General features: G+C 33.0%; 1 long non-coding RNA gene across 1 annotated transcript; it reads left to right on the forward strand.

The window, feature by feature from the left end:
- Positions 1-4,475: 4,475 nt before the first annotated feature.
- LOC128294175 (uncharacterized) lies at positions 4,476-16,391 on the forward strand. Its single transcript, XR_008284452.1, has 3 exons — positions 4,476-4,662; positions 4,867-4,976; positions 16,141-16,391. It is a non-coding gene; the product is annotated as an uncharacterized LOC128294175 (long non-coding RNA).
- The last annotated feature ends 1,890 nt before the right edge of the window (positions 16,392-18,281 follow it).

Consider the following 18,281-nt stretch of genomic DNA (forward strand, 5'->3'; position numbering starts at 1 on the left):
AAGGCAATTGTGCAAATTGTGATATCCGGCTAAGACCGAAGGCAATTGTGCGAGTTATGATATCCGGGCTAAGTTCAAGGCAATTGTGCAAATTGTGATATCCGGTTAAGTCCGAAGGCCTTTGTGCGGGTTACCATAACCGGGCTATGTCCCGAAGGCGTTTGAACGAGTAGCTATATCCGGATAAACTCCGAAGGTATGTGATTCGAGATCTTTGAACTTGCTGTAAAAATTTTCAGTTAATACGCTTGTGAAATTCCCAACAACAAGGTACGTTTCGTGTGTGCTTTGCACACTATAAGTAAGTGTATGTGCGTATTCGCTCCGATGATAAATGAGTTATCGGCCTTGACTAAGCCGTTATTAGTGTATGAATATAAGAGTTGGGATTGTGAAGTAAGCATGTCTTTGAGAAATTGTGCATATGAATTATTGTTTAGCTACTTGAATGCTATGCTTTAGTTGTGTGTATATTATGGCTCGAAACTTACTAAGCATAAATTGCTTACTCCGTTTCTTTGTTTCTCTGTTTATAGATTTTGCTCGTTAGCGATCGAATTCGGGATCATAGAAGTTGAAGTCAACCACACTATCAAAGCCCTTTTTGGTACTCCTTTAGTTGAGTTTTGGATATGGCATGTATAGGACTACTCTCGGTTGTTTTAAGTACTTGTGATGTATATGTGTGCCATGTGAAAATGGTTCGTAAAAGTGGAGTATGGAATTTGACCATATGTGGTTTGTAATTATATTTGGTTTCATGATGTGATTATGGTTTGGAATGAGAGAGTTGGTCACATGATCAGGCATTGGAATGGCTAAATATGATCATATGTTGGACCTAAGTATGACTAGACTATAGTTGGTCCTTGGGAACTACAATATAGGTAAAGCCTACCTTAAAAACAGATGCTGCCAGCTGCAGTGACGTGGATGTGGAAAATCACCAAAATTTGTAGGAATGGTGTAATTAGTGAATAAATTATGAAATCGAACCTTGACGAGTCTATTTTCATATGAAAGTAACGAAATGATCATATGAACAGTATACCGATAGATATTAAAGTTCTCGTGAGACAGGGCCAGAACGGTTTCTGGGTCCCCTGTCGTGACTTTGAAAATTTACCATAAATTATCCAGAATGAATTAGAAGTCATGCCTTATATGTGCAGATTCCTTTTTGAGTCTAGTTTCATTAGAAACAAACGGCATCAGTATTGAAACCCTGTACAAAGAGATATTCAAGTTGTAACGCGCGAAGGTCAGTGTAGTCGACCCCTGTAACATGGGTGACTTTAACTAATAAACTGTACCAATTGGCCTGACCAAAAATTCTAGAAATAAATTCATGGATGGATATATGAGTCTAAATTTAGAGAAAATTTACAGAATCAGTTTCCGAGTTGTGAAACTCGAGATACGCTTTTTAAGGCGACAGCGACGCAGTTTTCCAGCTTGCCTGGAAATGTCAAATTGGTTGGTGCCATAAGTGGTTTTGGCTTGTTAACCCCTCGTGTCCGACACCGGCAACGGTCTCGGGTTCGGGGTGTTACATCAATTTTGTAGACTTCTTTCTCTTTTGTATAGGAACATCCGGGATATGTAAACGACACTCGAATTGATGAAGCACCCGATCCCCAACATAACACTCCATTTGAAAAATCATAATGGGTACTTAACACACCACACGATTGCATGTGCTCTAGCCGATGGAGGAATGACGGAAGTAACATAAGGATTTGAAATTAAATTACCCCATCCTCGGCATATGCCTCGACCATCTGTTTGTATACAATGAGTGTTTTTGACTTTTCGATGTTCAAACAAATATACCATCTAAAAATATAAACCAAACTCGTTAGAAAATATTTTCATGAAAAAAATCTTAATCCAAGTTTAAATTTTTTTAACTATTCACAAGTGGGAACACATGTACTTGGTGATCCACTGATGCTAGAAATGACATCCTGCATAACGCCCAAGATTGTAGCAGTATCAGATAACCACCTATATCGACAGTTCTATGCTTTGTCACTTGACAAAGCTCACTATATAGCGTAGCTAGTACTGCCGAACCCCAACTGTATGAACGGACACCTTGCAAATTACTAAGGGTAGGTACATCAAGTGACTCTATTATTATTGGAATCCAGCATAAGAACCCCCTATAAGCTATAGTATATAGGCCCGAGTAGCCTGTATCTTCTCTATCTCAGTTACATAATCTGATAATGTTTCAAAACTTTCTTTTAGCCACGAAAGTTTTAAACTCGTAAATTTATCGGTACCATCACCAAGGGAGTGTCCAAGCAAGTTATAGTAGAGAGTCGCAGGATCTGCTATGCCGCTTGAATTAGTTACCACATCACCGTCCACGGAGATTGCAGTGCGACATCATCCAGTGTGATGGTGCATTCCCTACACAGTAAATGAAATGTGTATCTTTGGGGTGCCACCGCTCAACTAGTGTCGATATTAAGTCACCTCTCAGCTCAAACACACAGATTAATGCCGTTGATCCAAATCCTACGGCATATAAGTAGGGCATAATCTGTGCGTTCGGCCAGTAGCTTGACCACGGCTACGCGGCCTCAACATGCGGTACGGACCCTAGTCATATTACAAAATTGGTTAAGGTCTCACAATTAAATAAAAAATTACGTGCAACTATGCCAAAAAATACGTACAATATTATAACATTCTCTTACTGGTAAATGAATCATCTTAACTGTGTGGTCTTCTACAGTAATTAAAGAACTCATATCAATATCTGTAAAAACAATTAAAATTTTCTTTAATATTCGACTTAACACAATAAATGGCACGATTACAAATATCTAAACTAACACAATTACTTTTACCTTAAAAAATAATATCAACCAATGAAAATGTGAAATATAGTACACTTTTACAAATATCTAAACTAATACAATTTTAACAGTACTAACAAGTAAACAATATATAGTACACTTTTACAACTAATAAAATGTGAAATATAATACACTTTTACAACCAATACAAAACTAACAGTACTAACAAATAAAAATATATAGTACTATTACAAATATCTAAATTAACACAACTATAAATATTTTTCAAAGTTAACATATTATTATAGAAAAATTAAACTTTTAACACAATTCTAAACTATTAATAATAATTATACTAGTAGAAAAAATACATACCTATTTTTGGAGACACCTTAATCTATGCCGAGGAAGAGAGGACCATCCAAGTGTTTGTAATATATAAAAAAAATCAAAGATACAAAAAATTAGTACTAACCTTTTAACACAAATATCATACCTTAATACTAAATATCTACTAATATAATTAATTATACTAAAAAAATTATAACATACTTTTGTTTTGATTTTTGGAGGATAATAAGCAAGTACTAACTTTTAATAAAATCATATGCTTTAATAATACTGAACTATTATTAAAATACTAATTATACTAAAAATTAAAACAAACCTTACCTTCGGTGGAGAGAGGAGGGACTTTAGCGGTAGCTTGAAACTCTTTTTTTCCCCTTAGATACGTGGGGGTTGGGGACCAGACCAACCCTCTTTTATAATAATAATAAATATAATATTTATATTATATATTTTTTAAACTTAAAGCTAAAAAAAGCTGATGTAATAAATTTATCGGATATTGAAATCTGAACCGTGACCAATATTTTATTAAAAATAATAGGGTATTGCCTAACATATTAGCGATACCAATTATTTTTTTTTATGCATACACTATTAAAAAAAAACTCATATTTTGAATTTTAAATACATGTGTCGTCGATTAATCTGGCGGTACCAGTAATTTACTGTTGTAAAAAATCCAATAGAATCATATATATAATATTATCAATCCTAACGGTTTTTATTGTAAAAAAAAAAAAAAAGTTAACAAACACAATTTCATGCTTTCACTGTTGAAAACAAATTTTTATTTATATTTATTAAACATGTTTTTCAATTAAAAAATGAAAATCATTGTTGATTGAGTATTAACTCAATTGTCATGGGTATTATTGCTAATACAAGAGGACATGGATTCAAGTACGTTAAAGCACCTTATCTTCCTATTTATGGGTTGAGGAGGAACTATACTTAATTTTAGCCATTGTGTCAAAAATAAAAAAAGAAAATAAAAATAATTTTAAAAACTAGATAGAGCATTTAGTTTCTCAACTTTCTTATTTTTGGAATTAAAGGTTCAATTTCATAAAATTTCTTAGTAGTATATTTAGCCTTTTTATTATAATTTGATAATTTCTACTCCTCCACTCTTTAAAATGTATATTTTCAGTCTTTTTCTTTTTTGAAATAAATAGGTCGGGCCATACTTTTATTTATTAGAAAAAGAAATAAAACAAGCAAATACCAACAGTAAAAAATGACAAGCCTAAAGCCCAAACTTAAAAGAGCCTCAGCACTAAAGGCATAATTAAAATGAGGAATCAACTCAGTTATGACAATTACTATACTCTTGAATCTAGAAAAGTAGATAGAGACTTCACACACAGAAACCTTTCATTTCCTTTCAGTCCTATCAAGGATCCCTCTTAAGGAAACTAGAACGATGCAAATGTCCTAACTTAGCCCAGCAATTATCTTCCTCCGTTGCTTTCTATACTGCCTCAAGAGTTCCCTCCATCAGGTAAGTAAGTTTCACCATTGAATAATCATCATCAGGTAAGTAAGTTTCACCATTGAATAATCATTCTTTTGCTTACCGGTGTGCTGTCTCATTTGCATTTCTCCCCACAAAATTAAATCTACACTCCACGAAGGCCCGACGAGCTCTTTTCACATATTTGATAATAGGGCTGATCTCTGATATATCTTCCTTTTTATTTTGTAGTTTCTTCACCACTGTGAGACTACCCCTTCCAAATCACCCTTTAGAAGTCAAGATCCAACTTCATTTGTACTCCTTGGAGGCATACAATCACTTCTTTCGCAAAAGAGAAGGTACATAATAGTTCAATACCATTCTCATCCCCACAATATGATGATTTCAACAAATAATCTTCTACCCCACCAATTATAGTATTAAATTTGTTTTCACTAACATAAGATTAGAATACAGTTTCCTTCTCCTTAAACCAACAAAACTACAAAGTTAAAAGCTGAAGAATAAATTAATGGTGAACTTGCCTCTTGCTTAATGTTGGGCTTAAAGTAAGAAGGTGAATCAAAATTAGAGTTGGAAAGAAGAGTAAGATTAGGTTCCCAAAGGCAAAACATAAGAAAACAGTTGGGTAGGACCTAAAGTTGACTTGGACGTAGAGCTTTTAAAAGAACACCACACACCTAATACAAAATAAAGTTGACGATGTAGGATCTCAAATAAAGCAATAGAAACAAAAGAAGTTTGACCTACACCACATATAAATAAACTAAAAACCATGAACATAGAGCATCTATCACCTCTTATTCTTTGATTTCTTCCTCAAGAACAAGTCGCATTATAAGTTCATAGGATAGACGTTGAGTTTAAGTTCCAACACTCCCTCCTAATTTGCATCAAACTCCCATTTCTCCTTCAATAGTCTACCAAACTTTTCGCCTTTTATCAACATCACTTCCGCTTCAAACATCACATTTATAAAAAACTGTTAGATGGACTAAAAATATTATATTATAGTAGAAAGGCATAGCAAAGAGACCTTTTGCAAAGTTCGACAAAAAAAAATATCCTTAAAATGCATCGATAATATAATTTATAATATTTATTATGTAACACCCCGAACCCGAGACCATCGCCGGTGTCGGACACGAGGGGTTAACAAGCCAAGTCCACATATTTTTGCCCACCAATTTGGCATTTCCAGTCAGGCTGGAAAACTGCGTCACCGTCGCCTTAAAAATCATATCTCGAGTTTCAAAACTCGGAAACCGGTTTCGTAAATTTTCCCTGAATTTAGACTCATATATCCATCCATGGATTTATTTCTAGAATTTTTGGTCAGGCCAATTGGTACAGTTTATTAGTTAAAGTCACCCATGTTACAGGGATCGACTACTCTGACCTTCGCGAGTTACAACTTGAATATCTCTCTGTACAGGGCTTTAATACTGGTGTCGTTTGTTTCTAATGAAACTAAACTCAAAATGGAATCTGTACATATAAAGCATGACTCCTAATTCTTTCTGGATAATTTATAGTAAATTTTTGAAGTTACGACAGGGGACCCAGAAACCGTTCTGGCCCTGTCTCACAATAGCTTTAATATCTCTTAACATGTAACTCCTATGACCATTTCGTTTCTTCCATATGAAAATAGACTCATCAATGTTCATTTACATAGCTGATTCACTATTTAATACCATTCCTACAAATTTTGGTGATTTTTCACATTCACGTTACTGCAGCTGGCAGCATCTGTTTTTAAGGTAGGTCTTACCTATTTTGTAGTCTCCATGAACCAACTAGTCTTGCCATACATAGGTCCACATATGATCATTTTAACCATGCCAATGGCTGATCATGTGACCAACATTCCCATTTCCAATTCATAGTCACATCATGACACCATATATATATATACAAACCGCAAATAGTTGAAGTTGATACTTCACTTTTACGAGCCATTTTCGCATGGCCGTACACATATACATCATAACATATTTAAACCAACAAGGAGTAGTCCTATACATGCCATTTCAAAGTTCAACCAAAATTTATACCAAAATAGAGGCGTTGATAGTGTGGATGACTTCGACTTTAATGATCCCGAATCCGATTGCTATCGAGCAAAATCTATAAGACAGAGAGCCAAAGCAACGGGGTAAGCATTTTTATGCTTAGTAAGTCTCAAGGAATAAAATCAGCTTTAATTAAAGCAATACATTCACATAACCAAATGCATCATTTCATTAATGCACATTCACATAATCATACTTACTTCACCATCCTAACTCTTATGTTCATACACAAATAACGGCTTCATTAAGGCCGATAACTCGTTCCATCATAGGAGCGGATATTCATACGCTCTTACTCCTAGCGCGCAAAGCACGCACCGCACTTACCTTGTCATTGGGAAATTTCACAAGTGCATTAGCTGAAATTTTCCAGCAAGCTTATAATTTTCAAATCACATACCTTCGGAGTTTAACCGGATGTCGCTACTCGTTCAATCGCCTTGGGACATAGCCCGTTTTGGTAACCCGCACCAAGGCCTCACGGGACTTAACCCGGATATCACGATTTGCACAAATGCCTTGGTCTTAGCCGGATAGAATGACTTCATACGAATGCCTTGGTCTTAGCCGGATGTAGCCACTAGCACAATTGCCTTGGTCTTAACCGGTTATAATTTCCAAGATAATTGTCTTGGGCTTAGCCCGGATATCATTCAATTTCTCATGCACATACATCAATAATCATTGGACATACATATTTATTTTCGTTACTAAGGCTCAAACACAATTATAATCACTAGCATAATCGCCGGGACTTAGCCGGTATCATTCGAATACTCATACACACATAAATCAATAATCAATACATCCATATTTCATTCCACATAATTCAAGTAAGGTCACTTCTTGAGGACTTACCTCGGATGTTGTCGAACGGCTTTTACGGCTATTCGATTACTTTTTCCTTCCCTTGTCCAATTGTGGCCCTCTTAGCTCTTGAGCTAATTCAAACAAATTCAATTTATCAAAACCTCATTGTGCTAGCTTATGGCGAATATGACAAGGAATTTAAATGGTCATATGGCCACCCTTTAGCTTGAATACACAATGGTCATGCACATTTTATACTACATCAAGCAATTCAATACAATTTATTCGAGCATCAAGGAAAAGCTAAGGCCTTCAATAGGCTACCCAAGGCCGAATATACTTGTCCATGTTGAGGCCAATTATGCACTTAATACCACACAAAACAGCATGCATTTTACTAGTTAATGCTTTGCATATTGTAGCTCAAAACTTACAATATAGCATCAAGCACTCATATGTGTGCTAGGTAGAATGTGCTTACAATTTCACAATTATTCTTCAACATCTTCTTCTTTAAACAAACATATTCATCACTTACTTCATAACCAAAGCATCATGTGCAAACATATATATACATATATGAGCATGGCGAATTTCAAGGTGTCCATAGCCATCCAAAACACAAATTTTAACTAACATGCAAGAAGCATGAACCATGCTCATGAATGCATCATGGCCGAATATGACAATCATGCCCTTTTCAACTTCAATCATGGTTAAACAAAAGAAAACTCAAAATCTTACTCAAGAGTAGACAATCCATCATTGCATGCATCATCATCAAGCTTCACACTTAGCATGCAATGGCTTTATCACCATAACAACTTTGGCCAAATACCATTTCCATGGCATAACAAAGATTTGAGCCATGGCTAACATGCACATCAAGTTAGCAACCAAAACATGCATGAAACTCCTAACACAACCTCATACATACCTTAATCTTGATGCCAATTTAGCCAAATCACCTTCTAAATCTCTTCTAAACCAAGCATGAAGCAAAAATCCTCTTTCTTCCTTCTTATGATTTTCGGCCAAAGGATGAGAAAGGAAGAACACAACAAATTTTTTCTTCCTTCTTTCTCAACTCACGGCAAGGGGGATTACCACACTCACACACATTTTTTTTCATTTTTTATCACCCATACACCTTTGTTTATTATTTCACCCTAATGCACCAACAAAACATGTTTCATGACATGTTTAGCCCATCCTCCTTGTCATGGCCGGCCACCACCTATAAAAGGGGAATTTGACATGCAAGTCCATTATTTTGCATGCATGCTTTAATTAGTCATCACACATTTCCTATCATACTTTCAAAGTTCACTACTAAGTCCTTTCTTGTGGAATTCACCCTTATAACACTAAATCAATCATCATAAAATGTCATACATGAGCACACACATATTATAGGCATCAAAATAAATTTTTAATTATTTTATGCCTCGGTTTTGTGGTCCCGAGACCACCTTCCGACTAGGGTCAATTTTGGGCTGTCACATATTAACAAAATTTTTAATTAATAAGGTCCTTCATAATTTTTTTTAATCAGTGAATTTAAGAACACTTGCTATAAAATAAAGAGAGATAGAGAGACTAAAGAACAAAGAATATATAGGAAGCAATAGAGAATGTATTTTATTGATTAAAAGGATGATTACAATGCTTCATCAGAGTCTCTGTTTATAGGCATAAGAAGTAGAAAAGAAGTAGAGATCTAAGTCTAATAACTATTAGAATTTAAAGTACATTAAAACTTTATCTTGATCATGATGGACATCCACTTAATAAGATATTCATAATACTCCCCCTTGGATGTCCATTGCTAGATAATGTGCCTCATTAAAACCTTATTATGAAAAACCCTGTGGGATAAAAACCTAATGAAGGAAAAAGAGTACACAATCTTCTATTACAAGCTGCCTCATTAAAAACATTTATCAGGAAAACTCAATGGGACAAAACCTTGGTTAGAGGAAAAGTGTACAACTTGTTTTAGACTCCCCTAATGACAACATTATATTAAATCTTTGAGTTGACACATTCCAATCTTGTCTAGTAGTCTTTCAAATGTTGAAGTTGGTAATGCCTCAGTAAAAAGATCTACTAAATTATCACTAGAACAAATTTGTTGAACATTTATATCACCTCTTTTCTCAAGCTCATGTGTGAAGAATAATTTTGGTGAAATATATTTTGTTCTATCACCTTTGATGTAATCACCCTTCAATTGAGCTATACATGTTACATTATCTTCTTATAAGATAGTTGACATCTTTTCCTGTAAAGGCAAATTACATATCTTCTGGATATGTTGGGTTCATAACCTTAGCCAAACACACGGGTCAATAACTTTAGCCAAACACAATCTCGACTTACCTCATGTATTGCAATTATTTCTATATGATTTGAAGAAGTGGCAGGTAATGTTTGCTTTGTTGAACGCTATGATATGGCACATGTAAATAAATGTCTTATTTGAGTTCGACCTTTATGTGGACCTGATAAGTATCTAGCATTAGCATAGCCGACTAATAGGGATTTTGAATCATTTGAATAAAATAAACCCATATCAATGGTCCTTCTGAGATATCTAAATACATGTTTAATTCCATTCCAATGTCTACGTGTTGGAGAAGAACTAAACCTTATTAACAAGTTTACAGCGAAAGCTATATCAGGTCTTGTGTTGTTTGCAAGATACATCAATGGCCTATGACACTTAAATATGGTACTTCAGGACCAATAAACTCTTCATCATTCTCCCAAGGACAAAATTGATCATTATTCTAATGATTGTACAACCATCGGAGTACTCAATGGGTGTACTTTATCCATGTAAAATTTCTTTAATATCTTTTCTATATAAGTTGATTGATAAACAAGAATTCCATCTTTTAAATGCTCGATTTATAAGTTAAGATAAAACTTTGTTTTTCTAAGATCTTTCATCTCAAATTCTTTCTTTAAACAATTTATTTTATTTTGAAGCTCTTCAGGAGTTCTAATAATATTTAGATTACCAACATAAACAATAATTATCACAAAATCTGATCCAAACCTTTTTATAAAGACATATGGACAAATTAGATTATTTTTGTAACCTTCTTTTAATAAGTATTCACTAAAATGATTGTACCACATACATCAAGATTGTTTTAATCCATATAAACTTTTCTTTAATCTGATTGAGCAATTTCTCGAGCAATTCTATATCCTTCTGGGATTTTAAATCCTTCAGGGATTTTCATATAAATTTCGCTATCAAGTGTACCATATAAATAAGCTGTAACAACATCCATTAGATACATGCTAATTTTTTCACGTACTACTAGACTAATAAGATATCTAAATGTCATTGCATCCACCACAGGAGAATATGTCTCTTCATAATCAATGTCGGGCCTTTGTGAAAATCCTTATGCTACAAGTCGTGCTTTATATCTTACGACTTCATTTTTTTGTCATTTTATTTTTGCACAAATACCCATTTATATCTTACCGGCTTTACACATTTAGGTGTTTGGATTATAGGTCCAAAAAACTTCGCGTTTAGAAAATGAATTCAATTATGCTTAAATTGCATCTTTCCATTTTGGCCAATCTTTTCTATTTTTACATTCCTCAATAGATTTAGGCTTAAGATCCTGATTTTCTTTTATTATTTCAATAGCAATATTATTTTTCGGTGCTTAGGATCCTGATTTTCTTTTATTATTTCAATAGCAATATTATTTTTCGGTTTCATCTTTTTCTCGTATTGACATAACTTATCGAGATCTCTTTATTTTCATTATTAACATTTTCACTTTTAGGTACCAGAATATTTTCTTGAGTTTTCTAATTAGTTATGTCATGGGTCTTTTTAGGAACCCCCGCCTCCACTATATGGTCATCTTGAATGTTTACTCATTTCTTTTACGAGGATACCGTCCGATCTTCCATGCTTCAGGCATAAATTACTTTCTTTTGCATTAATAGTTTTCCCTATTAGGACATCAATTCATATTGGAGCATTTTCAACTAGTATGTGAGATTTAATGAATTTGACAGTTGATTTGTAAAATGAATTATCTGTTGAACTCCTAGTTCACATTGCTTTGTACAAGGATCTTAGACATTGATAATTCATTTCAAGTACTTTATTAATCCAACTTTGTATTCTCTCCCCCTAAAGTTGGGAAAATTGACAAGTCATGTCATAACTAAATATGAAATTAATAGCTCAAAAATATTATAAGGAGACTCATATAAATATACATTCTCGATCTCTTATGATGACCCATCTTTGTGCGTTGTGGTGGAGCAGTTAGAACATATACCGCACATCCAAAAATTGTAGGATGAGAAATATTTAACTCTTGACCAAAAATCAATTGTAATGGGGAGTATTTATAATTTATTGGTTTGATGCGTACATGTAAATCAATACAATCTCATGTTGAAATAGGAAGTTTTGTTCTCATAAGTAATGGTTTAACTATTAGTTAGAGGCATTTGATAAATGATTTAGCTATATCCTTTTATATGTGAACATGAGCTACAGGATGTTCAACTTTTATCCCGATTGACATACAATAATTATTGAAAGTGTGGGACATAAACTCAGCAACATAAGCAAGATGAATTGTTTTAATTGCATAAGTTGAAATTAATCATTTAAACAAGCAATCTCACAAACGACAAGTTGCAAGTTGATAACGCATGTGATTAGTTTGTAGATGCATCTACCAAAATCATATAATGTCAAAATCATCCACATGGTGGATGAATTGACCCATATTTATTTCAAAAATGCAAAACATTAAATCTCAACTTTAACCAGTGAGTTTGTAATAATCAATTATTATTGAGAACAAGTAACACATGAGAATTCTTTAAATTAAAGAATCTTTGGTTCTTTAATAAATGTCTATATGAATTCTCAATTAATTTTTGCATCATATATAATCTAGGATGATCTAGCTGGCCATGCCAAATAAGAAATGTATTTGTATCAGTAAACTTCTGGTTTACTTAATCATGTTTTTCAAATTTTCAATTGTACTAATAATGTAAATATAAATTTTGACAATTAATAATTTTATCATCATTTTTTTAATTTTGCATTCACATATAAGCAATATTGTGACATTTACTTCTGGAAATGTTTATATCAATGTGAAGTCCATAATGTCATTAACTCAATTAAAAATATAATTTGCAAACAGTTATTTGCAATATTCAATTCAGGGAATATGTCAAAATCTTCAAATATTTTGTCCATAATTTTTTTGTTTTTCATTATTATTCTTTTTTCTAGTGGTTAGAAGTACCACTATTATAATCATGATTTCCAATCACATCCTCAATTACAACAATAATCATGATCTCTATATTTTCATTTTTTATAATTGTTATGTGCCCTTACATTCATTTTAGGGAATGAAGCAGAACTAGTGGGAAGAATTTCATAGTTTTTTATTGGTAACTTATTATTTTGTTTAGCCACTAGAAGGTATAAGATCGTTTGACAATAATTTTAAAGTCATTTTTACAATATTATTACTCAAGGAGCACTATAACGCCCTGATTTATTTAACTCTATTTTTATGAAGTTTGTCATAAATAAGTATTTGCTACAGTGGTTAAGTGATTTGAGGGTGTGCTTGAGGTCTAGGGTTCAAGTCCCACTTTTGGAAATTCTGCTATTTTTTATCCTAGCCTTATCTCTAGTGGTTTGGCTTCTATTATTTTTTCGGTCAACTCATATCAAAATGGGATTGACTTAGGGTCTTGTGTTTGAACCTCTGTGTAAGCAAAGGATGATAATTTTTTATTTTGACGGTGTGTATCGGTGGTGTAAAGGTTCGGGGGAATTGAAAGTCTGTGGTATTGGATGAGAGTTAGTGGGTTTGTTTTGGTGGGATTTGTTGGTTAGTGGGATAGTAGGGAGTTGGGATTTTATTTGATTTAGTTTTTATTTTTATTTTTATTATTTTTTAAAATTTTTATTCTTTTTCCCAAAATCTTTCTTTTTGACCTTTTTTCTCTCCCTTCCTCTGCAAAATTTATGTTGCTCCCTCCTTCAACTTTGTTCATCAATCATTCATTCTAATCATTGTGCATTTGGGTTCTTCGGCCTGTTCTGAGTAGGTAAGCTCTTGAGTAGTTTCTTAATCATATACATTTGGAGGGATTCTATTTATGTTTTAACGGAATTCATTGTTGGTGTTTTGTTTAATTCTTGTTTAGGGGAAAGACAAGAAGCAGCTGGTGCTTCTCCAGTGAATTGAGTGTTGGTTGTTTCCTGTTTGTTGATGATAAGTGTGCGAATGCGTTGGATGCTTTCGCGAGGCTTTGTTTGAATAATTTTTTGTTTGAGTTTCATAAATTTTAATTGAAATTGGGCATTGGAAAGATATTTTTAGGTTTCAGTGGTCTCGGGGTTGTTTTTGCGTCATAATCAAATCAGGTGTGTAGCGAAAATGTGAAAAAATGTGAAAAAATAATGATCGGTGAAAGCTGAAAATTGGGCAGTGTGGGCCATAAGGGTACGTAGGCCAAATTTCAAAATTTTTCTCTAGGGTCGTGCATGTCGTTCCGATCAATTGTGGGCCTTCCGTAGGGCTGATATGTGTGGTATAAGCCTTAAGGCATGAAATCTACTACTATGTTAGATTGAACTTGACGTAAATTACCTTTATATGAGTGTTATGGAATGCGATATATATGGTCTGTTCTATTATGTATAAGCATGTGTAATATCTGATATTCTATTTTATCTATATCTGATAATGGGATGGGTTATGTATTATGAGGAGGAAGTATTCTGTGTGAGGCGATATCTCGCCAATTTACTGACAACAATGTTGCAACTAAATCTGAAAAGTGTCTTATAGGCACTACGTAGTGTGTAGGGCTACATAGGTATTTTATACCCTACGTGATATGTTGGGTGTGCTTGAGGTCTTGGGTTCAAGTCCTATTGAAAATTCTGCTATTTTTTATGTGCTTGAGGTCTTGGGTTCAAGTCCCACTTTTAGAAATTTTGCTATTTTTTATCCTAGTCTTATCTCTAGTGGTTTGACTTATATTATATTTTTCAGCCAACTCATATCAGAATGAGCTTGTTGGTTCAAGTGGTAAGGTGTTAGCTTGCCTTAGGGTCTTGTGTTAGAACCCCCGAGTGAACGAAGGATGATAATTTTTGCTTCTGAGAGTGTGTATCGGTGGTGTAGTAAAAGTTCAGTAGAATTGAAAGTCTGTGGTAGTGGATGAGAGTTAGTAGGTTGGTTTTGGTGGAATTTTTTGGTTAGTAGGATGGTGGGGAATTGGAATTTTATTTGATTTAGTTTTTTATTTTTATTTTTTTAATTTTTATTCTTTTTCCGAAAATCTTTCTTTCTGGCGTTTTTTCTCCCCTTTCCTCTACAAAATTTTTGTTGCTCCCTCCTTCAACTCTGTTCATCAATCGTTCATTCTAATCGTTGTGCATTCGGGTTCTTTGGCCCATTCTAAATAGGTAAGCTATTGAGTAGTTTCTTAACCGTATAAATTTGGGGGGTTCTAATTATGTTTTGACGGAATTCATTGTTAGTGTTTCATTTAATTCTCATTTAGGGAAAGACAAGAAGTGGCTGGTGCTTCTCCAACGAATTTAGTGTTGGTTGTTTCCTGTTTGTTGGCAGTAAGTGTGTGAATGCATTGGATGCTTTCACGAAGCTTTGTTTGAATAATTTTTTGTTTGAGTTTCATAAATTTTAACTAAAATTAGGCGTTGGAATGTTGTTTTTAGGTGTTGGTGGTCTCGAGGTTGCATTTTCATCAGCATCAAATCAGGTGTGTAACAAAAATGCCAGAAAACGATGACCGGTGAAAGCTGAAAATTGGGCTTGCCGACACCATATGGCATTGTGATAGGTTGTGTGCTACACATGACTATGTATGAGGCCGTCTGTTACACACGGGTGTGTGGGCCGTGTGCCAGACTGTGTGGGCCACATGGGTAAGGCCATTTTTTGTGTGTGGGCCCACACGGGTATATAGGCCCAAATTTCAGAATTTTTCTTTAGGGCCTTATACGTCGTTCTGATCAACTGTGGGCCTTCCGTAGGGTTGATATGTGTGGTATAATCCTTAAGGCATCAAAATTTGCTACTCTGTTAAATTGAACTTGACATAAATTACCTTTATATGAGTGCTATGAAATACGGTATGTATGGTCTGTTCTATTATGTACAAGCATGTGTAATATTTGTTATTCTATTTTATCTGTATCTAATTATGGGGCAGGTTATGTATTATGAGGAGGAAGTATTCTGTGTGAGGTGATATCTCGCTAATTTACTGACAACAATGCTGCAACTAAATCTGAAAAGTGTCTTATAGACACTATGCAGTGTGTAGAGCTAGGTGGGTGTTTTATACCCCAGGTGGTGTGTTGGGATGGACAAAGTTGGTTTGTAGAGGATGGGGGTAGGATTATGCATATTTGTATGTTTATGATAATTCTAATTCTTTAAATGGTTTATATCTGTGTCTGTTCTGCATAAGATTGAATCTAAATTTCTGTTCATATACGCATTACACATTGAGTTTCAAAACTCACTCTCTATTTGTTTGTTCTGTTCAGGTAACCTTCAGACTTAGGCAGGTCGGTGTGATGGAAGCTCAATGATGACCACATTTCTGTAAAATTTCATTCTTTAAAAAATTAGTTTAAACTTTTCTGGTTTTTGAGAGTTTTGTAATTTTAGGACTCTCCGGACTTTTTGGGACTATTTTTAGTTTTGAATTTTATTTTGGTTTCTAAGCGTAACAACTGATAAAACGGTTTTTCTGAAAGTGACAACTTTTTTGAAATAACAATTTTCAAGGAAACAATTTGATTTGTCAAAATATGACATTTTAAATAAACTCCATTGTAAAACAATCGATTTAATGAAAATGCGTAAATGAGCAACGATTTTAAATCATATAAGTACATCAATAAGTTCTCCAAACAAATCGGACATACCAAGTTACGTTGATTTGCCAATGACAAGAAAGTCATTTTATAAACCTTCTTCGTAACATATTCAGGTTCGACCATAATGTCCATGCGGGTTTGGGGTGTTACAAGCACATTAGATATTTCAATCATAGAGTGTAATGCATTCCTTCAGGGAATTTGTATAATATAAATACATGTGTATCTTATGTTATTTCTATATACGGTTTTAATGTAAAACACATGAAGGTTTTATTCAACGAATAGCTTCTTGATCTGAAAAACAATATTATATTTTAGAAAATTTTGCATCATATAGAGGTAAAATATTAGCTTTTAAAGAGATTTTTTATAGTTTGATGCAATATTAACTCTTCAGAGTATATAATCATTTTATTATATAACCTTAATGAATGCTTAATTTATTTTAAATAATATACGCTTTTGCAATTCTTTTTAACATGAACGATAAAAAATTTCTAACCTTCTAAAATTTTATTTATTCATATAAAATGAATAGATATAAATAAAACATGTATTAAATATAACAAATAATAGATTCATGTTACTAATAAATCATTGTGGTTAGATAATATATATTTTATTTATATATCATAACACAACAAAATACAAAAGATTATCTTGTTGAATTAAAATAACTTTACAACTATAAAGGTTTAAACATAAACACTTTCTAACATCCACCTCTTATGACATAATTTCATTTCAAATTCTACAATGATATGAAATTACCACAGATAGGGTGAACATCCCTAAGTTCATGACAAGAAAGTATTTTTACTCGCATTCTATAATAATCATATATCTTAATCAAAATCAAAATTAAACCAATCAATTCTATTCAAAATATTTATCTCCACATAAAAATCCTAGTAACTAAATGCGTGAAGGGTTTTATAAATTCATAGAGATATGGATAGTGAATTATATAAATTGAACTTTTTAATAGAAATCAAATCAAATTTCAAAAGAAGTTGATTAGATTGACTTATGTTACCATGAATGAGAAGTAGTGATTATAAACATCCTTTGTAATTAAGAGAAAGAGATCATCCCCAATCAAATATCAAAAAATAAACTTTGAGAGTGGATCTTATTTCTCGATTTCATATAGTTAACGATATCAAATCTTTCACCATCCTTAAGAACAAAAAGTACATAAGTTAATCAAAACAATGATAATGTATAATGAAAGAAGAATGCAAAATACTAATCAGATATGAAACCTTAAATAAAAGAAACTTCCTGTAAAAACTTTGCATCTTGCAGTCAAAGATATTGGAAATCATGGAGGATAAATTTGATCGTTGATAAAAGGATCTATCACTTTGAGCAAGATCGTGCTGATAACGTGTTATAAAATAATAAGAGATAGAGAGACTAAAGAACAAAACAATAATGGAAAGTAATAGAGAATATATTTTATTGATCAATGGGATGATTACAATGCTTCATCAGAGTCTCTAGTTATAGTCATAAGAAGTATAAAAGTAGTAGAGATTTAATTCTAATAACAATTAGAATTTAAAGTACATCAAAACTTTATCATGATCATGATGGGCATCCACTTAATAAGATATTTATATCATTTCTAACATTTATTAACAAAATTTTTAATTAATATGGTCCTTCATAATTTTTTCTAATAAGTGAATTTAAGAACACTTGTTTAACTAAGTATTGTCATTAGTTTTTTTTCGAGAATAATATAGGAAAACGTAATTATCGAAATAATATGAAAACTTGTTTAATTATTTGAATAA

Source organism: Gossypium arboreum, chromosome 6 (genome assembly GCF_025698485.1).
Source record: "Gossypium arboreum isolate Shixiya-1 chromosome 6, ASM2569848v2, whole genome shotgun sequence".
Taxonomy (NCBI): domain Eukaryota; kingdom Viridiplantae; phylum Streptophyta; class Magnoliopsida; order Malvales; family Malvaceae; genus Gossypium; species Gossypium arboreum.